A 20,096-nucleotide genomic window follows, 5' to 3' on the forward strand; every position below is an offset into this window, starting at 1 on the left:
ATGGCCTGAGGCCTGGCACTAGCAGCAGCCAGCCTAGAGTCACAGCTTAGCTTCACCTGGGAATCTCCAAGCCCAGCACAAATAGCAACCATCTCAAATTGATTTATAGCTCAGGCAGGGTGGCCCCAGGTACAACACAGGTGGGGCCTGATCCAGAGCCCGTGCACCCAGTGGACAGCTATAAATCATGTCAGAGCACCACCATCCTGCCCCTGCACAGCTGATTTTCCATGGAAGGTGGAGTTCTGTGGCCAGTAGTCACAGCCAGTCTTTTGCAGCTGACTGGCCTGGGTAAATCCTTCCTATTGCCCTGCCAACAGCAATCAAGTTTCAACTACAAGAAGAGGATGTACTCAGCCCACACGAAGGATGCACCTTGAGTACCCAGCTTGGGTAATAGAGGAGGCTGTACCACTGGATCCTACAGGACTCATACTGCATTAGGCCATACTACCAAGACAGGCAGTCATAACAGCTCTAATACATAGAAACAAACGGGGAGGCTGCCAAAATGAGCAAACAAAGAAATATAGCCCAAGTGAAAGAACAGATCAAAACTCCAGAAAAAGAACTAAATAAAATGGAGTTAAGCAGTCTATCAGATGCAGTTCAAAATACTGGTTATACGGATGCTCAAGAAACTTACTGAGGACCTCAACAACAGCATAAAAAAGGTCCAGTCAGAAATATAGAATTCACTAATTTAAATAAAGAACAATTTATAAGGAAACAACAGTAGAGTGGATGAAGCAGAGAATTAAATCAATGATTTGGAACATAAGGAAGCAAAAAATTAACAATCAGAATAACAAGAAGAAAAAGGAATAAAAAAATGAAAATAGTATAAGGAGTCTCCGAGATAACTTCAACTGTTCAAAAATTTGCATCTTAGGGGTGCCAGAAGAAGAGAAAGAGCAACAAATTGGAAATCTATTTGAAAAAATAATGAAAAAAAACTTTCCTAATTTGGTGAAGGGAATAGACATACAAGTTCAGGAAGTACAGAGAATTCCAAACAAGATGGATGCAAAGAGGCCTGCCCTAAGATACATCTTAATTAAAATGCCAAACATTAAAGATAAAGACAGAATCGTAAAAGGACCAAGATAAAAAGAAGTCAGTTACTTACAGGGGAGTTCCCATCAGACTGTCAGCTGATTTCTCAAAGAAACTTTGCAGGCTAGACGAGATTGGCAAGAAATATTCCAAATCATTAAAAGCAGGGACCTACAGCCAAGATTGCTCTACCCAGCAAAGCTATCATTTAGAACTGAGGAACAGATAAAGAGCTTCAAAGACAAAAGTAAACTAAAAGAGTTCATCATCATGAAACCATTATTATATGAAATGTTAAAGGGGTTTATTTAAGAAAAGAAAAAGATCAAAACTATGGACAATAAAGTGGCAGTAAATATGTATCTATCAACAACTGAATTTAAAAAACAAACTAAACAAACAAGAACAGAGACAGAATCATGGATCCGGAGAATGTTTTTATGGTTGTCAGGTGGGAGGGGGGTTTGGGGAATGTGTGAAGAAGTGAGGGGATTAAGAAGTACAAATAGGCAGTTATAGAATAGCCATGGGGATGTACAATATAGGGAATGGAGTAACCAAAGAACTTACATGCATGACCCATGGACATGAACAATGGTAGGGGGACCGCCTGAGAGAGTAGAGGGTGCTTCATGAAAAGGGACAAAGGAGGAAAAATTGGGACAACTGTAACAGCATAATCAATAAAATATAATTTAAAAAATATAGTACTCATACATCCTCTTCACGTCAGATTCACTTCCACAGAACACGTTCTCCACAAGGTTGGGGACCTGGCTGTTGGCAGCTTCATGCTCCTATCCTTACAGTTCTGCAAATGGAGACAAAAGAGTTGCAGTTAGGAAAAAAGCTTTAGAGACGCACTCTGAGTGATCCCATTTGAACCCACGCTCACCTCTTGACAAATTACTGTCGGGGGATGGCAGCTCCCGAGTAGAGGGGGAACGATTCTTCCCAATACATAAGGGTATCACAGCCATGATTCTTGGGGGAAAGCACTGTGAGCTGGGAACCCACCCTAATTTCAATCTACTAAAATCACTAGCATTTCCCAAGCATCTCCGTACCCAACCCATGTTAGATATTTTCATGCCCACAGTCCTAGAATAACTCTGTGAGGTGGATCTCATTACTCCCACTTTATGGATGAGTAAACTGAGGTTTGAAGAGGGTAAGTAATTGCCCCAAGGAGGGTGGGACTTAGTAATTACTTAGTCCCACCCTCCTCTGTGTACAAATGAAGAAACTGCATCCCCAAGAAGGTATGGACTTGCCTGAGGTCACAGAATAGGTCAGTAGGGTAGTCTGGAACCGGAATTCAAGAGCATTTAGCCCTGTGACATTGTAGATATGGAAGAGGCAACTTTGAAGTTTCTCCCAATAGCTGTAGAGCTCCTTATCCCTTCTCCATCTCATAGATAAGGAAACAGGTGCTCCAGCACAGGTGGCTTGCCCCAGGGTGCGTGGTTGGGAAGTGGCTTGAACCCAGAGTGCAGATGACTGCCCTCTCATCAGGAAGGCCCATTGCCTTTAGAGGATTTGGGGCTCCTTTTCCTCCCCAAGCTTCATGGCCCCAAACCCTCATCACCTTACATGTCCCATCCTCTCAAACAGCTCTCCAAGACTCCACAGTCAGATCGCCCTCTTCACGCCTGCACTTTCCCTCCAGCCTTCATCACAGTGTGATCCTCAGCCCTGTGGGGGACTATCTGTCTACCTAAGGTCTGCCTCTGCCCTAAGTTCCCTGAGGGTAGGGTCATATGTTTTTCGCTGCCCTATCCCCACTTGTTCATTCACTCAACAAATATTTATTGAGTGCCCACTACATGACAGCCGCTAGTAGGTGTTAGGGATACAAAGAGTATACGAATGACAAAAATTCCTGCCCTTTCGAGCTTACCTCCTAGTGTGGAAAGACGGGCAATAAGCGAATCTTATAGTCTTTGAAGGTGATAAGTATGACTAATGGAAACAAGTAGGGGAGGATAATAGAGAGGGTTGGGGTACAATTTTATATAGAGAGGTCAGGAAGGGGCCTGGAAGAATGGGAGGGGACAATGTGGGTACATGTGGGAAGTGCATTCCAGGCAGAAGGAACAGTAAATATAGAGTGCAGAGGCTGGCATTTTCCAGGAACAGCAAAAGGCCAGTGTGCTGGGGCAGAGTGAGGAAAGGGCAGCGCAAGGTCACGCAGGACACTGGAGAGGCTTGGCCTTCCCTTTGATTTGGGAGGCCGCTGGAGAAGAATGGGACAGGAACTTGATCTGATTTAGGTTTGAGAAGGACCACTCTGGCTACTGTGGTAAGGATTGAGGTTTCTGACACACATTAGGGAATTAAGAGGTATTTTTGAATGAATTAGTACAGCAAGAGTGAGAGGGATGAGAGACAGGGGTCACTATCAAGAGGAGAAGCTGGAGAGGCAAACCCAGAGGACACTTCTAACCTTGACACTCAGGGATTCTAAGTCCAGTTACAAGGACGTGAAAGGTAACAGATGTCTGATGAGCTGAGTGTGAACATTTTGGCTGTCTTAGTAAATGTTCCAGAGGTCAGAACACCTTGGAGGTCAAGGCTGGGTGGCTTCAGGAGAACCTATGAGCTGTGGCTTTCCATAGGCCAGGGAAAGCCAGTGTCCCCTGACCTCTCCTCCTGGACTTTGGCTCAGACATTGTGTTCCTGTGTCCTCCTGTAGGTCCTCCATCCTACCCTCAGAGATGGCAGGCCTTCCCCGTATATCTGGTCTACCTTCTCAGGCAGCGCCAATGAGAGAGGAGGCCCAGGGAGCAGGCCCACTAGGAAACATTGGCAGTGGAGCGTTTACAGCACTGTTTGGAAGGAGCCAGGAGGCTGTCCAGAGTGGCAGACTCTCTGTGGGCAAAGTCCTGGATTCCAGGGAGCCAGGGCCAAGGAAGGCCAGGAATTCTTCACTTTAATTTTGCCTCTAATTCCTCCCAGAAATGAGGCGTGTCAGTCATCACATTCTCGGGTTTTTATGAGGCGATTATGGTGATTACTGTACGTTGTTTTCAAAGGGGCAATTAAGTAGAGAAACCAGACACCATTTTCATTTCTCATTAAGTGATTAGGGTTTGTTTGGCAAATCCCAACATCTGCGGCTGGAGGCGAGCTCTGCTGAGCTTGACTTGGGCAATGCATAGCCTCTATGCACGTTAAGTATCCAGCACTTCCCTTCATCCCTGCCTCCTCCTAGCCTGAAGGAATTGGGAGGAATCCTTTCACTGTATAGATGATGAAACTGAAGTGCAGAATGGGGAAATGGCCACCAATACTAAATCACTGGCAAGCGGTAGCACCAGGTTGTGCCTTTCAGAGCAAGACGCCGGCCATTATACTATGCTTCCTGTGGAAAGAGGGAGCTTCCAATAAACTTGTTCCCACTGAGGCCCCTTGGCTTCCGGAAGGAGCAGGGAAGGCCCCTTCTTTAGCATGAGATTATTTTTCACCTGATTCTCCTTTCTTCCAGGACAGCCACCACAGCAACAAGTGCGATATATAGCAGACACTGTTTGTTGTCCACCCAACAGTCATTCCCAGCCTCCTTTTCTTTGGCCTCTACAGTCTCTTCAGAGAGAGGCTGCCTGACCCAACTCCAGCCAATGAAATACATGGGGGATTCTGCTGAGAGACTTCTGGGTAAGGTTTTCCTCCTCTTTCAAGTCACTCAAGAAGAAAGCTTTTACTTCAAACCCACTCGCTCACTTCCGCTTTTAAATACTTTTTAAAGACTTTATTTATTTATTTTTAGAGAGAGGAAATGGGAGAGAGAAACAGAGGGAGAGAAACATTGAGAAAAACATCAATCAATAGGTTGCCTCTCACAGACCCCTAACCAGGGAACTGGCCTGCAACCCAGGCATGTGCCCTGACTGGGAATCGAACTGGTGACCTTTCAGTCTGCAGGACAATGCCCAATGCACTAAAGCACATCAGTCAGAGCCTCTTACTTCTGCTTTTAGGTGTGGTCATTTATAATGAAGCTTGGAGCTGAGGCAGCCATTTTGTAACTTGAAGCAACATACTAGAGGAAGAAAGCCGCCTGTTCCCATTATCTAGTCCTATGTAACAAATTACCCCCAAAATTCAGTATCATAAAATAACCTGTTACTCTCTGTCACCATTCTGTAGGCTGACTGAGCTTCACTTGATGGTTCTTTCTTAAGGTCTCTTGTATGGCTGTAGTGTGATGGAGGCTGGGGCAGAGGTCACCTAAAGGGTTGACTGGGATGGGTGTTCTGGGTGGCTCACTCACAGAGCTGGCGGTGGATGTCGGATGGCCAGGGGGGCTCAGCTCGGGCTCCTGACCAGGGTACCTCACGTAGCCTCTCCCTGTGGCCTGGGTGTCCTACAGCGTGGTAGTGGGTTTTTCAGAGCACACACTTAGGCACTAAGCATTTGAAAATGTCCAGACAGATGTCACCAGGCTTATGACTTAACCTTGAAGGTTCAAAATGTCATTTCCATCACATTTCATTGGTTACACAAGTCACTAAGGCCAGCCCAGATTCAAGGGAAAGAGAATCAAACTCTGCCTCTTGATGACTCAATGGGAAGGACACATTGCAAAAGAGCAAGTAGCAAGAAAAACACTGGTCCATCCACCTCTGGAAAATGTAACCCACCACAGCCACACCCTGAGGATGATGATGAGGTGACATGCGCCTTGTTACCTATGAGCCACTGTGCAGTTCTAGGACGACTCCTTCTAGACTTCTTTTTTTAAAAAAGATTTTATTTATTTATCTTTAGAGGGGAAGGGAAGGAAAGAAGGAGAGAAATATCAATGTGTGGTTGCTTCTCGTGAGTCCCCGGCTGGGAAGTGCCCTGCAACCCAGCCATGTGCCCTGACTGGGAATCGAACCGCGATTGGGTGGCTCGCAGGCGCTCAATCCACTGAGCTACACCAGCCAGGGCCCTGGACTTCTTAAATAAATATATAATGTCCTAAAGGGGTAAACCATTATGAGTTGGACTTCCTGTCAAAGACTTTCTGGAGGAGATCGGACTTAAACTGAACATTTCAAGACCGCCTAAAATTCTTAGACTGTGGCATCAGATGCACCTAAGTTTGAGTTCTGGTTCAGCAGTTACTGCTAACTGTGTGACTCTGAGCAAGTTGGCCTCTCTGAGCTTCAATTTCCTCATTTATAAAATAGGAATAATAATACCTGCCTCTAAGGTTGTTCTGAGGGTTAAATGAGATGAGCTTAGCATGAGACCTAAAACATCTAAGTGGTCTGTAATCTTATTTATCATCATTATTTTATCATGTTATTGAGATGAGGTGGAGGAACCTGCCTTGATCTGTCTGATTCCCAAGGTCGTGGCTGGGACCATTGAGGGGAGTGTCAGGAGGGCGCTTTGAGAGGGACACAGCTGCCTCTGGTTGGGCCCACATTCATTTCTGGGGTCACAAGCAGACCTGAGGGGCCCCATGCGAGAGGCTGCAGAGGAGCATCAGTCCCAGGAGGAGCTGGACTGTTCCTCACAGCTCAGCAGTGGGGGAAAGTGAGCCTGGAATTTGGGAGCTGATGAGAGGAGCCTAGTTGGGACCTGAGGCAATCAGCTTAGAGCAGTCAGTGAGGCCCCAAACCTTCTCCTATGGAAACCTGACTGAGGTTGGGACAGGGGGGCAGGTGGGTGGGGACAGGGGAACAGTCCTCTGTAGGTGATTGATTCTTACCACTTCCCCCAGGGCTTTCCAGGGTTAGCACTGAAAAATCTCACCTTCTGGGAAGACCCTCTGTAGTGAGCACACCAGGATGGCTGGGCAGATCCTGCTGACTAGGGATCTTCTCGGTGGAGCCCTTCAGGACTCTGGGGCACCAGGTGAGCCAGTCTCAGAACTATCACCCAGGTCCAGTAGGTCTGTCCCATGGAGGCCTGGGATGCAGAGCCACCTCCAGGGCAAACAGTACTTACAGTGTCATGGGTCAGGGAGAGCCACACCCTTCCAGCGATCAAAGGCTTCGTGTCCAGGCCTGGGGACAGGGGGTGTAGTGTGGGGTAGCAGCAGCCTCTTTCCCTGTCTCAGCCAGGAGAGCCCCCTCATGTGATTACCACCAATGAATGACATGGGGTCATTCTAGGGGCTTAAAACATGTAAGGACTGTGCTCATTCCTGAGATATAGTTTTCCCAAACCAAGTCCTAGAACTGAAATTTCCCTGTTTCTTAAGTTTTAAACCACAGGGACTGGGTTCACAGAAGTCCTCATATGACGTGCACCCCCAGAGTAAAGGAGTCTCCAGTCCTTCCCGGAGGAGAAGAGAGTCTTGACAGGTGAAGAAGTGGTGCCTGGGGCTAGGGGAGGCGGGAGCAGACACAGCAGTCCTGAGACACACTTTGAGGGTGTCATGACTGGGCCAGTGTGGTAAGGAGAGGGACAGAGGAAGGAGCATAGGCTGACATGTCACAGGGGATGATAAATTGGGAGCCTTCCAAGATGACTGTTGAAGAATTAAAGGGATAATAAACTCACAACAATAAAGATAATGGCTGAAATAACCTTAGTAGGCAAGATGTTACAACAAATTTCAGGACAATTGGAAGCAGATGGGGCCGTGGTGACTGATGCGGTGGGCAGAGAAAGCCCCATGCAGTATGCACAGGGAGCAAGACAGAGCCAAGGGAGGAGGCTTGGAAGAACCAGCCAGACACCGAGCTTAAATAAACACAGGGATAACCGAAAACCTGTCCATTGGACAGTCTCTCCACCCCCGGGCACAGGGCACTGAGAGTCCAGGGTCTGCTGTCCAAATGAGAGATCAGGGGTTTTCTGGAGAGATCTAATGTCCTCAGGAGAAAGACCTTCATGTTCTGGCATTAGGGTCGGAGGGGGAAGGAAGTCCCCTACCAGAGTGAAGCCTCGGCAACCTGAAGCATACTAGCTAATTAACAAGCTTTAGATTACCAAACACTGGAGGAAAGCCTCCAACTGAAAGAAAGACAAACAAATGAAATGACCTCAGAGGAAATGGAAAAAATGCAAAAAAAAAAAAACAACGAAAAGAACTAAAAAAATTTTTTTATATTCTAATAGTATCCTCACAGACATTTGAGGAGGCATTGTATCAATAAAATCTGGATGGTATAAAAAAAAGAAACAACCACAAAACAAGAAAGAGTTCTTGAAAATTTATATATATATATATATATACACACACACACACACACATATATATATATATAGTCTGTCTAGAAGGTATGCAGTCATATAATATGAAAAATATAGACATTCACTGAAGAAGATACAAGAAACATTACACATAGGACAATGATGACCCCATCCCCTTCAAACAAGGCACCTCACAGTTCTCCCAATTGCCACCAGCTACCCCATCATATTTTCCTGAATCTTTTTGACAGCCTAAAATCTCTTCCCTTTCAAAGGTGATTTTCATTTTGGGAAAAGCCAGAAGTCTCAGGGCACCAAATCTGGGCTGTAGTGGGGCTGAGTCATCTGTATAATATGATTTTTTGCCAAAAAACTCTACATGATGCATGAGTGGGCATGTTGTTTCGATGAAGCTGCCAATCACCAGTTGCCCATAGCTGCATCCCTCTGAATCATCCATATAGTTTCCACAGAGGAATGTTCAAGCTTAATGCAAAATCTGATGCAGATTCATTGCTCTATTCACTCAGTCATTTTGAATGCGATGGCCACACAGTACACATGCTCACTCATTGGTGTCTACTGCCCCCACTAAGACAGTGAAGTTGTCATTGTTCACACATGTGCATTCCAGTCCACTCTCCTGGGTTACCAGGTTACATTACCAGAATGCAAACCATTCTTGTTATGTTAACAATGGCTGGACTTTTTCCAGACAGATCTCATGTGTATGTGTGTGTGTATGTATGCTTTAAAAATTACAGAGGTTTAGCCCTGGCTGGTGTAGCTCAGTGGATTGAGCGTGGGCCTGTGAAGCAAAGGGTTGCTGGTTCGGTTCCCAGTCAGGGCACATGCCTGGGTTGCAGGCCAGATCCCCTACAACCATGTAGGGGGCTGTAAATCCCCCTATCCTAAAAATAGGGGATACATGAGAGGCAACCACACATTGAGGTTTCTCTCCCACTTTCTCCTCCCCTTCCCCTCTCTCTAAAAATAAATAAATAAAATATTTTAAAAAAATAACAGAGGTTTAAAACACAAAAATAATTATGTTTTTAAAATAATAGAATATTTTCAAGTTAAAAAATTTCTTGGAGAGTGAAAAAAAAAGATGATGCGGTAGAAAATGTAAGAGGAAAATATAAAAGACATAAAGAAAGTTAAAAATCCAACAGATAGGAATTCCAGCAAAAACACTAAAATGGAGAATTATTTAAATGCTACATAAGAAAATGCCCCATATACAAAATTCATAAAGTCTCCATATTAAAAGAGTTCAATATGTGCCCCCCAAATCAATGAAAACATGACGCCCACTCAAGTAGAATATCCTGACATTTTTGAACCGGGGGGTAAACAAAAGGTGTAAAATCTTTCAGAGGGGAGTGGAATGTCTTCAGAATTCTCAGCAGCAGCACTGGGTGCTAGAAGTCGCTGGAGAAATGCTTCAAGGTGCTGAGGGCACATGACTTTCAACCTAGAATTCCACGTAGGCTAAGCCGTCCATCACAAGGATACAATGAAGACCTGAGAGATACACAGGCTCAGATTTACAGCCCTCAGACCCTTCTTCAGGTGGTTACGTGGAGGGGATGCTCTGAACAAACATGGACACAAAGCATGAAAGAGAAAAACCTGAGCTAAGGAAAGGGAGAGTCCCATGCAGAAACCTATGAAAGGAGACAAAAGTCTGGGAGACAGAGGTCCGGCAGCCTCGGACAGCAGCAGGCCAGACTGCAATGGGTCAGAGGGCCTGGAAGGAGGCCTCTGGGGAGAGAGGGGGACTGCATTAAGGAAAAACTGCATAAACACAGGGGAAAGATAAAGGCACTTAGGAACTGAAGGAAAGAAAAAGTGGTGTAAGAAAGGAAATGCAATCTAGTATCTATCATCTCTATAGTGAATGATACAACACAATTGCACAAAAACCAAGATTTATTAGTTTCTAACTTTTTGTGTCCATCTACAAACAAAGCACAGATGACTTGATTGTCCAGCTGGTGGCAGAAAGGAAGTCAGAGATTCCAAGCAGGAGGTAAATTCCACCTGCCTTTGTTATCTGGAAAATGGAGGGGTCACATGGAAAGGACCTGAGCCTGGCCTCTACTGACAAGAGCGCCCCACTGACTCCAGTGGTCTCGGATACACAGTTCCCTTCCTTCAGTACAAACAGACACCTCCTGACCACCAGCAGTGTGATCATCAGCCCTGCAATCCCAAAGAAGCCAACAGTGTGGATGAGGCTGGAAGTGGATTCTTTCCTAAGCCTCCAGATGAAAGCCAGGCCCAGCTGATATCTGGATTTCAGTTTTGCGATGCTGTGAGCAGAGAACCCAGACTTCTGACCCACACAACTGCGCGGTAACTAATACGTGGATGCTGTTTAAAGCTGCAAAGTTTGCAATAACTGGTTATACAATAGAAAAACTAATACACCTAGCATGTCTTTCCCCTCCCAGTCTGCCCCCAAACCCTTATTTTGTTTAGGTCATAAGAAGTGTTCTGGCCTAGTGGTTAATCTCTCAAGACTGCAGACAGACAGACCTGGCTCAGAATTTTTCCTCTGTGAGGATTAGCAGTCACGAACACAGTAAACATCCAACAAAGAGAACTGTAATTATTGTTCTTATTCATTCTTTGAGTCTCTGTTCAGCTCTCACTCCCTCAGTCAATGTTTCCCCGCCTCCCTGCCTCCCCCTCTGGAAATTTCATCACACCCTCCCCTGTACTTTGTACTTGCTGTGCTAGTTAGTGCATGCTGTCCTGGTTAAATGCCCTCACCAGACTGCTAGCTCGTTGAAGGGCAGAAGCCTTGTCTGTTCAGAGCCTGCCATGGCCCCTGTCATGATGGAGATCTGAGAATGTTAATGGAGAAGGAGCACAGAGGAAGCTTCTAGAAGTCGGAGCCACCACCCCATGAGGACTGCTCAGGGAGGGTGAGTTCTCTGTTCCCAGGGTAGCGACCCGTCAGGAATGCTGAAAGGGATCAACTTCATGACATCTTGGGTTTTTCTAGCCTGGCTCGTGTTTTGAAGCCAGGATTTGCTTCAGAGGGCCACACAGGAAAAAGCTGGCAGACAGGGGCCGGAGGGCAAGAGGCCTGTCCAGCTGGATTTAGTGGGGAAGGCAGAGTCAAGTGCTCAGCTGGGCATTGATTTGTTCATTCAGTAATTTTAAAGTTGTTAACGTTTGCAGTCCATCATGGGGAGGTGCTGAAAGAGAATTCACAAATATAGGTGGGATTTTGACAGCTGCTCCCGGAAGAGAAGCTTCCGGCAGGAGCCACATTATGATCAAGACCTGCCATCCAGTTTTACAGGGAGCTGTCTCAAGACTGAGCAGGGGCTCTGAATTATGCATTCAGCTAGGGGAGTTGCTGTTTCGGTGGTTTGGGAGAAGGGGTGAGACTGAGTAAAATGGATGCTAGAAGGCTGGGGCTGGGAGCAGAGAGCCTTCCAGTTCTGTGCAGGGATCTAGGGCAGGAAAGTGCACGTTTGTGCGTGAAAACAGTCCACCCGCCTGCAGAGGCAGCGAAATGTGGATGCAGGATGGATCCTGGGCGCCTCTTGGTGGCCACAATGAGTAACTACACCTGAACCACACACACAAACAGTGCCCAGCTGACTTGAATGCTTCACTTACCTCAGGGCTGGGAGGATCCACCGTCCCACCCAGGAGACCTACTTGTTGCAGTAAAAATGATTTGTGAGAATGCATGTGCCTGGGGCCGTGGGATGTGTTACCCAACTGTGTAACTACACATGTATGTGAGTGTATGAATGTGAATTTGGGTGTGTATGTGAGAGTATGTATGTTGTTGCTGGGGATTGGGCACGTGTGTACTAGGTGTTAGTATGCAAGGATGCAATTGTGAGCACTGGTGCCAAAATGTGCATCTGTATGTTTACATGTGTTATGTATCTACTGGTGTGATTGCTTGTGTCTGAGTGCATGTGTGCTCATGTAACTTTTGGGGCCTTGGCTTTCTTTTCTGTTACACATTGAAATAGTTAAGCATCATAATCTTATTGTTTGTTTAAAGTTTGCTCTTGGATGCAGGCCTGTTCCAGAATAACTAGCAGATGCGAAAAGCATCCATTATGTATTTTTGCAATTAGCCGAAAACCCCAAAACTTTTCTTAAATAACAGACACAGTTCTGTGGGTTGCTTATTGCTGGGAGCCACCTCCTTTCCCCAGCTCGCCTGAGCCAGCCCTGGGCCCAGTCCCGCCCAAGCCAAGCCAGGGAGGGTTTGCAAACTGTCCTCAGTGGGATGGGAAAAACATTAAGTGTTCAGAATAGAACTCAAGGGACAGCTTGCAATGAAGAAGAGACAGAGAATAAAGAGGGGGAAGCAGAACAGTGTCCAAAATCTGAGACGCCTTTGTCAAACTGACTCATCCAGCTGTGCAGTTACCCAGCATTCTAGTCTGGACCCAGCTGAACAGACACGATAAACCCACAGCCCTTTACCTGCTATTAAATCTATGTTCCCACCTTGTCTTTGCATGCTCCTACTCCCACTGTTCAGTACATGGACCCCCATCCCCTCCACGCATGTGGGTCTCCCCACCCCTCACTCATCCTCACTGCCCCCCTTTGGCTAGTGCTGTTTTCCTCTCCTGGAACACACCACTCCTCTCAGCCAGTACGAACCAGGCACCCCCTGACCACTGGCAATTTTGTTCGGAGTACCTATCCCAGGTACTGGGGAGGGCACCCGGGAGGCAAAATCAGAAGCTCAAGCAAACTTCTCAGTGTTTGGGTTCTTGTGGGAAGGCACAGACGCTCACGATGTTTCTTGGCCTTTCCTCCCACTGTTCTGTGTCCTGAGTCATAAGAGGGCCTAGACCCAGCTGGGGTGTCCAACCCAAAGCCCAGGATGGCCATGAATGTGGCCCAACACAAAATCATTTAAATTTACTTAAAACCTTTTTTTGTTCATCAGTTTTCATCAGTGTTTGTGTATTTAATGGGTGGCCGAAGACAACTCTTCTTTCAATGTGGCCCAGAGATGCAAAAGGCTGGGCACCCAGAGAATGTGGCTGGGAATCCAGGTGGACTTCAAACTTGGAGAGCAACAACTTGAACGGGATGGCCCCAAACCACGGAGTCTCGGGGCTTGAAGCCTCTAACACACCCTGCCAAGTAGGTGCCCAGGCTCTGCTGGCACACCTCCAGCGATGGGGAGCTCATCATGTCCTCAAGCAGCCCAGGTTGCTGCTGGGCAGCTCTAACTTTAAAAGGTCTTCCTTGCATTGTTTCCCCTGCTCTGGCTCTGCCCCCCGGCCAGCATGGACCATATCTACTCCATCTTCCATCAGAGGTCTGGAGACCGCCCGACGGTGGCCCTCTGGGCTCACCTCATCTTTTAAGGCTGTGGCAGCCGCTAAGTTCTACCTTAACAGCTGCCCTACTATGTCAAGTGGGCACTCACTGACAACTTCTTGAGTGTGAGAACATTTGTGATCTCCTTGCAGTACTTCTCCCTGCTCAACCCGTGAGCTTCAAGGATGGCAGACTAGGCAAATGTTTGCTTAGTGAGCTTTCCTCTGTGTTGTTACCAACTCATCAAACACTAAGGACCTATTAACTCTATGTATGCTAGGCAAGAAGACTTGGTCCTTTGCCCACAAAGACGCGAGGCTAAGAGTTTCCAAATACCTGCTCTGGTTACTTTGTTTAGTACAGTGGCCCTCAAAGTATCAATATCAGCATCACCGGGAACTTTCTAAGATGTAAATTCTTGGGCCACACCCAGGATCTACAGAGCCAGAAACTCTGGGGTTGAGTGCAGCTTTCTGGGTTTAACGAGCCCTTCAAATGATTTGTATACACTGGAAAGTTTGGGAATCACTGTTTTAGATTGACCTGGGGAACTTTTAAAATTAAGTTAGAATTTCTAGGGGTGGGGCATTGGTTTGTTTCTTAATATGGTTTAAAATACATGCTCGGGGGAAAAAAATAAAATACATGCTCGGCACACTGAATGAACTGTCCCTGGGGCGTTGCCAGATTTCCCTTTGCCTTTCCGAGTCTTTTTTAGGACTGACAGAGGCAGAAGTATGCTGGTGTGAAGACGGGGGCTGGGAGACAGGGGCGCTGATGCTACTAGGCCTTGTTCTCTTTCTGACTACCTGGAGGGCTCTGAGGACATGTTCCTTCTTTTAAGATCCAATAAAATGTATGGGCAACGTATCAGCAGTAAAATGTATGACGAATCTATTCTGTGCCAGGTCATTGAGAGCGTACAGATCTGTGATGAAGACCTCTAAAATCGCTCTCCCAAAGACTCTCGCTGGTCAAGAACCACATGCATGGCCACAGAGGAGAAAGCTGCTCTCTGTCTTCTCTCCAATTCAATAAATACAGTCAGTGAAAGTGCTGAGCATGCACTGTGGTTCTAGAAGGCTTCCAACAGGAACGTACACTAAGAGGTTTCAGATCTGTAACATGGACCAGAAACTGTCTGCATAAAGCAGAGATTTTCCATGTCATAACACAGTAACGTTAAAATAGAGGAGGTACAAGAGGTCAAAATCTATCAACCAGATTGAACTATGGATGGCTGAATGAGATTTTCACCAAAACGTGGTTTTCTGGTTCCAGTCTTTCCTTGCTTCCAAGATACACGCACTTCAAATCTTTCTATGACTTGTGTGCTAAAGCAGAGGGAGGGCCCTGGCCGATGTGGCTCAGTTGGTTGGAGCGTCGACCTGTGACTGAAAGGCTGCAGGTCTGATTTCCGGTCAGGGCACGTGCCTAGGTTGCCGGCTTGATCCTGGGTGGTCAGAGCTCGTAGGGAGGCAACCAGTCGATGCTTCCCTCTCATGGGTTTCCCTCTCCCTTCCTCTCTCTCTAAAACGCAATGAAAAGAATGTCCTTGGTTGAGGATAAAAAAAAAAAACAGTAGAGGGAGGCTGACAGGATCAAAAATTCACCTCTCCTCCCAACCCCAGTACTTTATGATCATCAGCTTCCAATCTTCAGGGCGAAAGCAAACACAATCCTAAGGAGACTGCAGATGGACCCAACTGGGACCCAAAGTTCAGCGAGGCAAACTGTAGCTACTGCGGTGACAGCCAATAAATAGTTCTTTTGTTCACTTTTTCAACAAATATGTACTGATTGCCTACTACATGCAGGCACTGGGGAAAAGGGATACAGACGTTTTTGCTGCCCTGGCACTTATAATCTAGCAGGGAAAGCAACAATAAGTAAGCAAAGTAACTTCACAAATTGCACACAGGTGGAACAGAAAATAAATGAGGGTTAATAGGCCAGCATGATGGGGCATTAGAAGTCACCTAAAATTGGGCTTTATTACAGGCAGTCAGCAAGGGCTGTTACAAAGGCAGGAAACAGACTTGGGTTCCAGTTCTAGATTCACAACTAACTAGCTGTAAAGGCCTTTAGTTTAAACAAAAAGTGCTTAAAATCAAGGCATACTTAATCTGGCTGACGTATGCAGATAGGCCAACTGACTTGAACTCCTTGGACCTCAGTGTCATCATCCACAAAACAGGAGAATCGCCCTATCAGCCCCCCTTGTTGGGGAAACCAAATGAGATCACAGGGGTAAAAGGGTTTGCATGAAAGCATTGCAAGCACAATATAGAAACACAATACAGTTAGGAAACCACTGGATTTGAGCTGGCGAGCACATTGAGGGCAAGGGTTGTCTATGACTGATTGTTGAATCCCTAATAAATCTGTCTCAAACACATTTTGAATGAATGGCCAGCCAATTTTTTGCGTGACTGCATTATTTTAGTCATCCTCCAGCCTGGTAGCAGACACATTGCCGGAGGAAGATGTAGATTTCTTGTAACAAACTCTGATCTGTCACAGGGTTAGCATCTCTGAAATTCGCTCGCCAAGGTGACGGGTCAGCCAAATTAAGATGCAGATCTTGCATGAATGTGATTACAGACTGTAATAAGTCCTCCTCTATTATGCATCTAGCTATTATTTCAGCAACTGGCCATAATCTGTGCATCATCATATACAACAATGATTTCATCGATGACTGTAAAGTCAACAGCTTCTTCCTTAAGGCAAATACATCACCACCTAAAGTAAGAAATAGCTATCAAATAACTCAAACCACAAGTTAAGGATCAATAAAAATAAGTGGTGTTAAGGAGTCACATTCCTCAAATCTGTTTTCACCAACAAATACTTATGGGGAGAAATGGGAATGTGGTCCATGATCATGAAGACTTTTGGGCAGGTTAAGAAATGGTGTTTGGTGGGAGTGATTATGGGTAGAATTAAAGTAAGCTCTGCCAAGAGCCATATGTGTGAAGTAGAACTGGGCTGAACCAACTCTTACTTTTCTGTGCAAACGGTTTTACTCTCTCTGCCCGTCCCTATCCTGTCCCATCCCTAAACTTCTGGACCTCCCATTGGCACACAGTAGCAGCAGCTGCCAGCACTGATCCAGACCCCACTGAAGACCCTCAGCAGAGGAAGAAATAGAGTCTCTGCTCTCTGACACATTTGACACCAGTGGGATTTCACTGCAGCTTTTTTCACTTGGTTGTTTTGATGGGGAAATATTTTGACCCAATGTGAAAGCCATTAAACTTGAGCATCTTCCCTCCAAATTATGTGTCCATCTTGACCACTATCCCGGTTGAGGACAGAATAGTAGTATTGCCTACTGTGCACGTTACCTGGTAATTAAAACATAAAAAGGTTTCCATTTTGACAAGTCCATTGTGATACAGCCTCATCATGACTATAGATATGCTGGTCCTTGAAAAATGTTTCATTCAGTATCATTGAGTTATAATGCTGGAACTTGACTCTTGTTTTTATCACTTAGCCTATGTTAAAACTGATTTCATTATATATCATTTCACTTAAAGCTACGTGAGGACTTACTGTTTAGAACTACTGAACAACCTAGGGTGAGCCATGCACAACAGCCCTGTGCTTCCACGTAGGAACTGCTGAACTCACTACGTGTCTTTCACTCCTGGCTCTGGGAGCCCTTGGAGCCCTTGGAGCTGGGTGGCTGTGAGAGGGCCAGTCCCACCCCGAGTCCTCAAGGAAACTTATTCAATTGAGGGCTTTTCTTGAAAGTCCATCTTCAGTACACTGTATCCATTTTCCCCCTTAATTATTTCTAGAGAGATGGGAAAGGAGGGAGAAATAGAGGGAAGCATCGATGTGTGAGAGATACACCAATCGGTTGACTCTCCTGCACCCCGAATGGCGGGAGTCTGCATGAGTCAGCCCAGGCACTTTCAACCTGCAACCCAATAACTGCAACCCAGGCACGTGCCCCCATGGGGAATCAAACCGGTGACCCTTTAGTTCACAGTCTGGTGCTCAAATCCACTGAGCCACACCAGCCAGGGTTCCCTTCATTTCTTAGAAGCAGCTACTGAGAGTAACACATAGTACCGATACATGAGCATTCCTTAAAGCTCATATACATGGCTTTATTTGAATTTTACTTTGTTTTTTTCAATGTGGTTCCTCAACCAAATGGGAATATATATGGTATTTTAATGGTATGCTGCTTAGCTGCTTGATTCTGCCATGCAGACGACAGCTCTTGGCGTCTGCTCCCATTACCCACCTGCAGGGGGGAATGCAGCAGTTCCCCGTCAGGTGCCTTTCCTCTGGTTGGTTAAGGCATCAAAGGCCAGTGTTAGGAAGCTGCATAGTTACCCGAAAATGTATCATAAGTAGAAAACAATTTTCTGTGGCAGAAAGAACCACACCTGGAGAGGGGTCAATCTGTATAACCATATCTCCCTAAATCGTAGAAAGTAATTAAGCCCTCTTCTCCTATGCCAGGGCCTTAGGAGGACACAGTTGTGGAAGAAAAGCCTCTTTGGAAAAGGGACCCAAGAGAAGCAGGCTTTGCTCTAATGAATGGGGGCAGCAGGGATCCCATCCGGTCTGAGCAGGACAGCCCCCAGTCGGTACGGCTGACACTGGGTATAGGGTGGAGGCCAGAAATTCAGCTTTGTCCTTTGGCTCCTGACGGGAGAGATGGTGACCTGCAGAACCTGACCGACGTCCAGACTACCATCACAATCACAATCAACCACACCCATTCAAAGGAAAGCGGGCCTGAATCCAAGAGAGTTCTTACACTGGAGCCCATGATGAGGGAAAGAAGGGACAGGAGATTAGAACCACTTTTAGCTTTTTCCTTTGTTATACAATAAATGAGCTTCATTTCTTTCTTTCATTAAAAAAATACTGAGACTGAAGGACTACTTCCTTTAGCTGAAGTATGCATATAAGCTAGGGAGAAGTGTCAGAGACTATATAAGAATGACTGAAGTTAGCCAACACAAGACAACTGAAGGTCTGTCTGCATCAGAGTGTTAGATTTTGCTAGAAATTTCCTGGAAGGCAGAGAATGCGTTTGCAGCTCTGTGGCTGGTGCAGTTAATGTGTTTGAAGATGAAAGACCAAACCTCCAGGGAAAAGATGCTGACCTCGTCTGGCCAATACTTTCAGCCACTGTTATCTACAGGGACCACTGAAATGTCAGACAACCACTTAAATTACATGGACAAAGCCAAAAACCCACAAAAGTCACCACCACATCCTGAGACAGACGCACTGCTTGCCTGCTGCCAATTTCCCCCTCAAAGAGACAAGGAATTGATGCTGCAGGCTGGTAATGAAACGGGCTACTGGTACCTCGCTCCAGATTATTCTCGGAGGACTGGGATCGAGTCATGCTTCTGCTTAATTCAAGACACACAAACATAACACACAGAGCAAAGTCCTCCTTGATCCTGAACTCGGTTTTTGCTATGGGAGGACCCACATGCTAAATGTCCGATATACTTGAGAGGACAGAAATCTGAACCAGCAAACAACAAAGGCCATAGCACAAAATTTATTGGGATTATTTACTAAATATTCATATATACCCAGCATCACTGAATGGAAATAAAGTAATTTTTTTCAAATGGCAAAGCTTCCACTGGGGTCTTTCAAGAAAAGTCAAAAACTTCTTGGTGACTGTATCTTTAACAAATGGAATGACCTAACTAGTAAAGTTAGATGTGTCTCAATCAGCTCCTAAACTCAATATTCCTAACATGTTTTTCTACTTAAAAAGTAAACAAAAAGCAGAGCCTCATAGTTTAGTAATTATACCACAGAAAGATATTTGATGAAAGTAAGCAAAGCACCTAGTCTCAACAGTCTTCTTAAAATCCTTAAATTAAGGTTGCTTTCACAATACCAATATAAATATTTAGATCCCCATCTGATGCATTTCCTCACTTATGTGAGTAGGAATGCACTCAAAACCTTAAGTCTTTACTCTCGCTTCATACCACAGCTGCTTAATTAAATCACCCAGTACACAGGGCTGTACTGGCTGGACCAAAACACTAGATAAGAATTCATTACAATCTTTTCCAAGAAACCAAGATAATGTCAATACAAATTTTAGTGGCTAATGTATTATAGCACTTACAAATACTTTGTTTTTATAACAGCAAGCATGTTTGAAAATTCATCATTAATAAGTGAACTTCATAACACACATAGAAATAAATAAATCTGTTATAATGCAGGGGTGGGCGAAAGTGGGTTTACAGTTGTATGTGAGTTAATAAAGCTACTAGAGTAATCATAACCTGCATGTCTTTTTCCACACAAGCAAGTGTAAACCTACTTTAGCCTCACCCCTGTACAAGAATATCTATAAATTGTTCTTATTGTTCCCAATGACTTTAAATACAAAAATTTTATTATATTAGTAATTATATAAAGTCAAAATTTTTGCCTAATTTAACCCTGTATACCAAACAGTGTATGTGCTGAAGATCAGAAGCATTTTAAGAAGTCTCATAATAGGAAACTTAAATACCACTTTGCATTGGTGATAGCAAAAAAGATGGAGAAAATAAATT

This window comes from Sturnira hondurensis, unplaced genomic scaffold (assembly GCF_014824575.4).
Source record: "Sturnira hondurensis isolate 20B ecotype Veracruz unplaced genomic scaffold, ASM1482457v3 Scaffold0004068, whole genome shotgun sequence".
In the NCBI taxonomy this organism is placed as follows: domain Eukaryota; kingdom Metazoa; phylum Chordata; class Mammalia; order Chiroptera; family Phyllostomidae; genus Sturnira; species Sturnira hondurensis.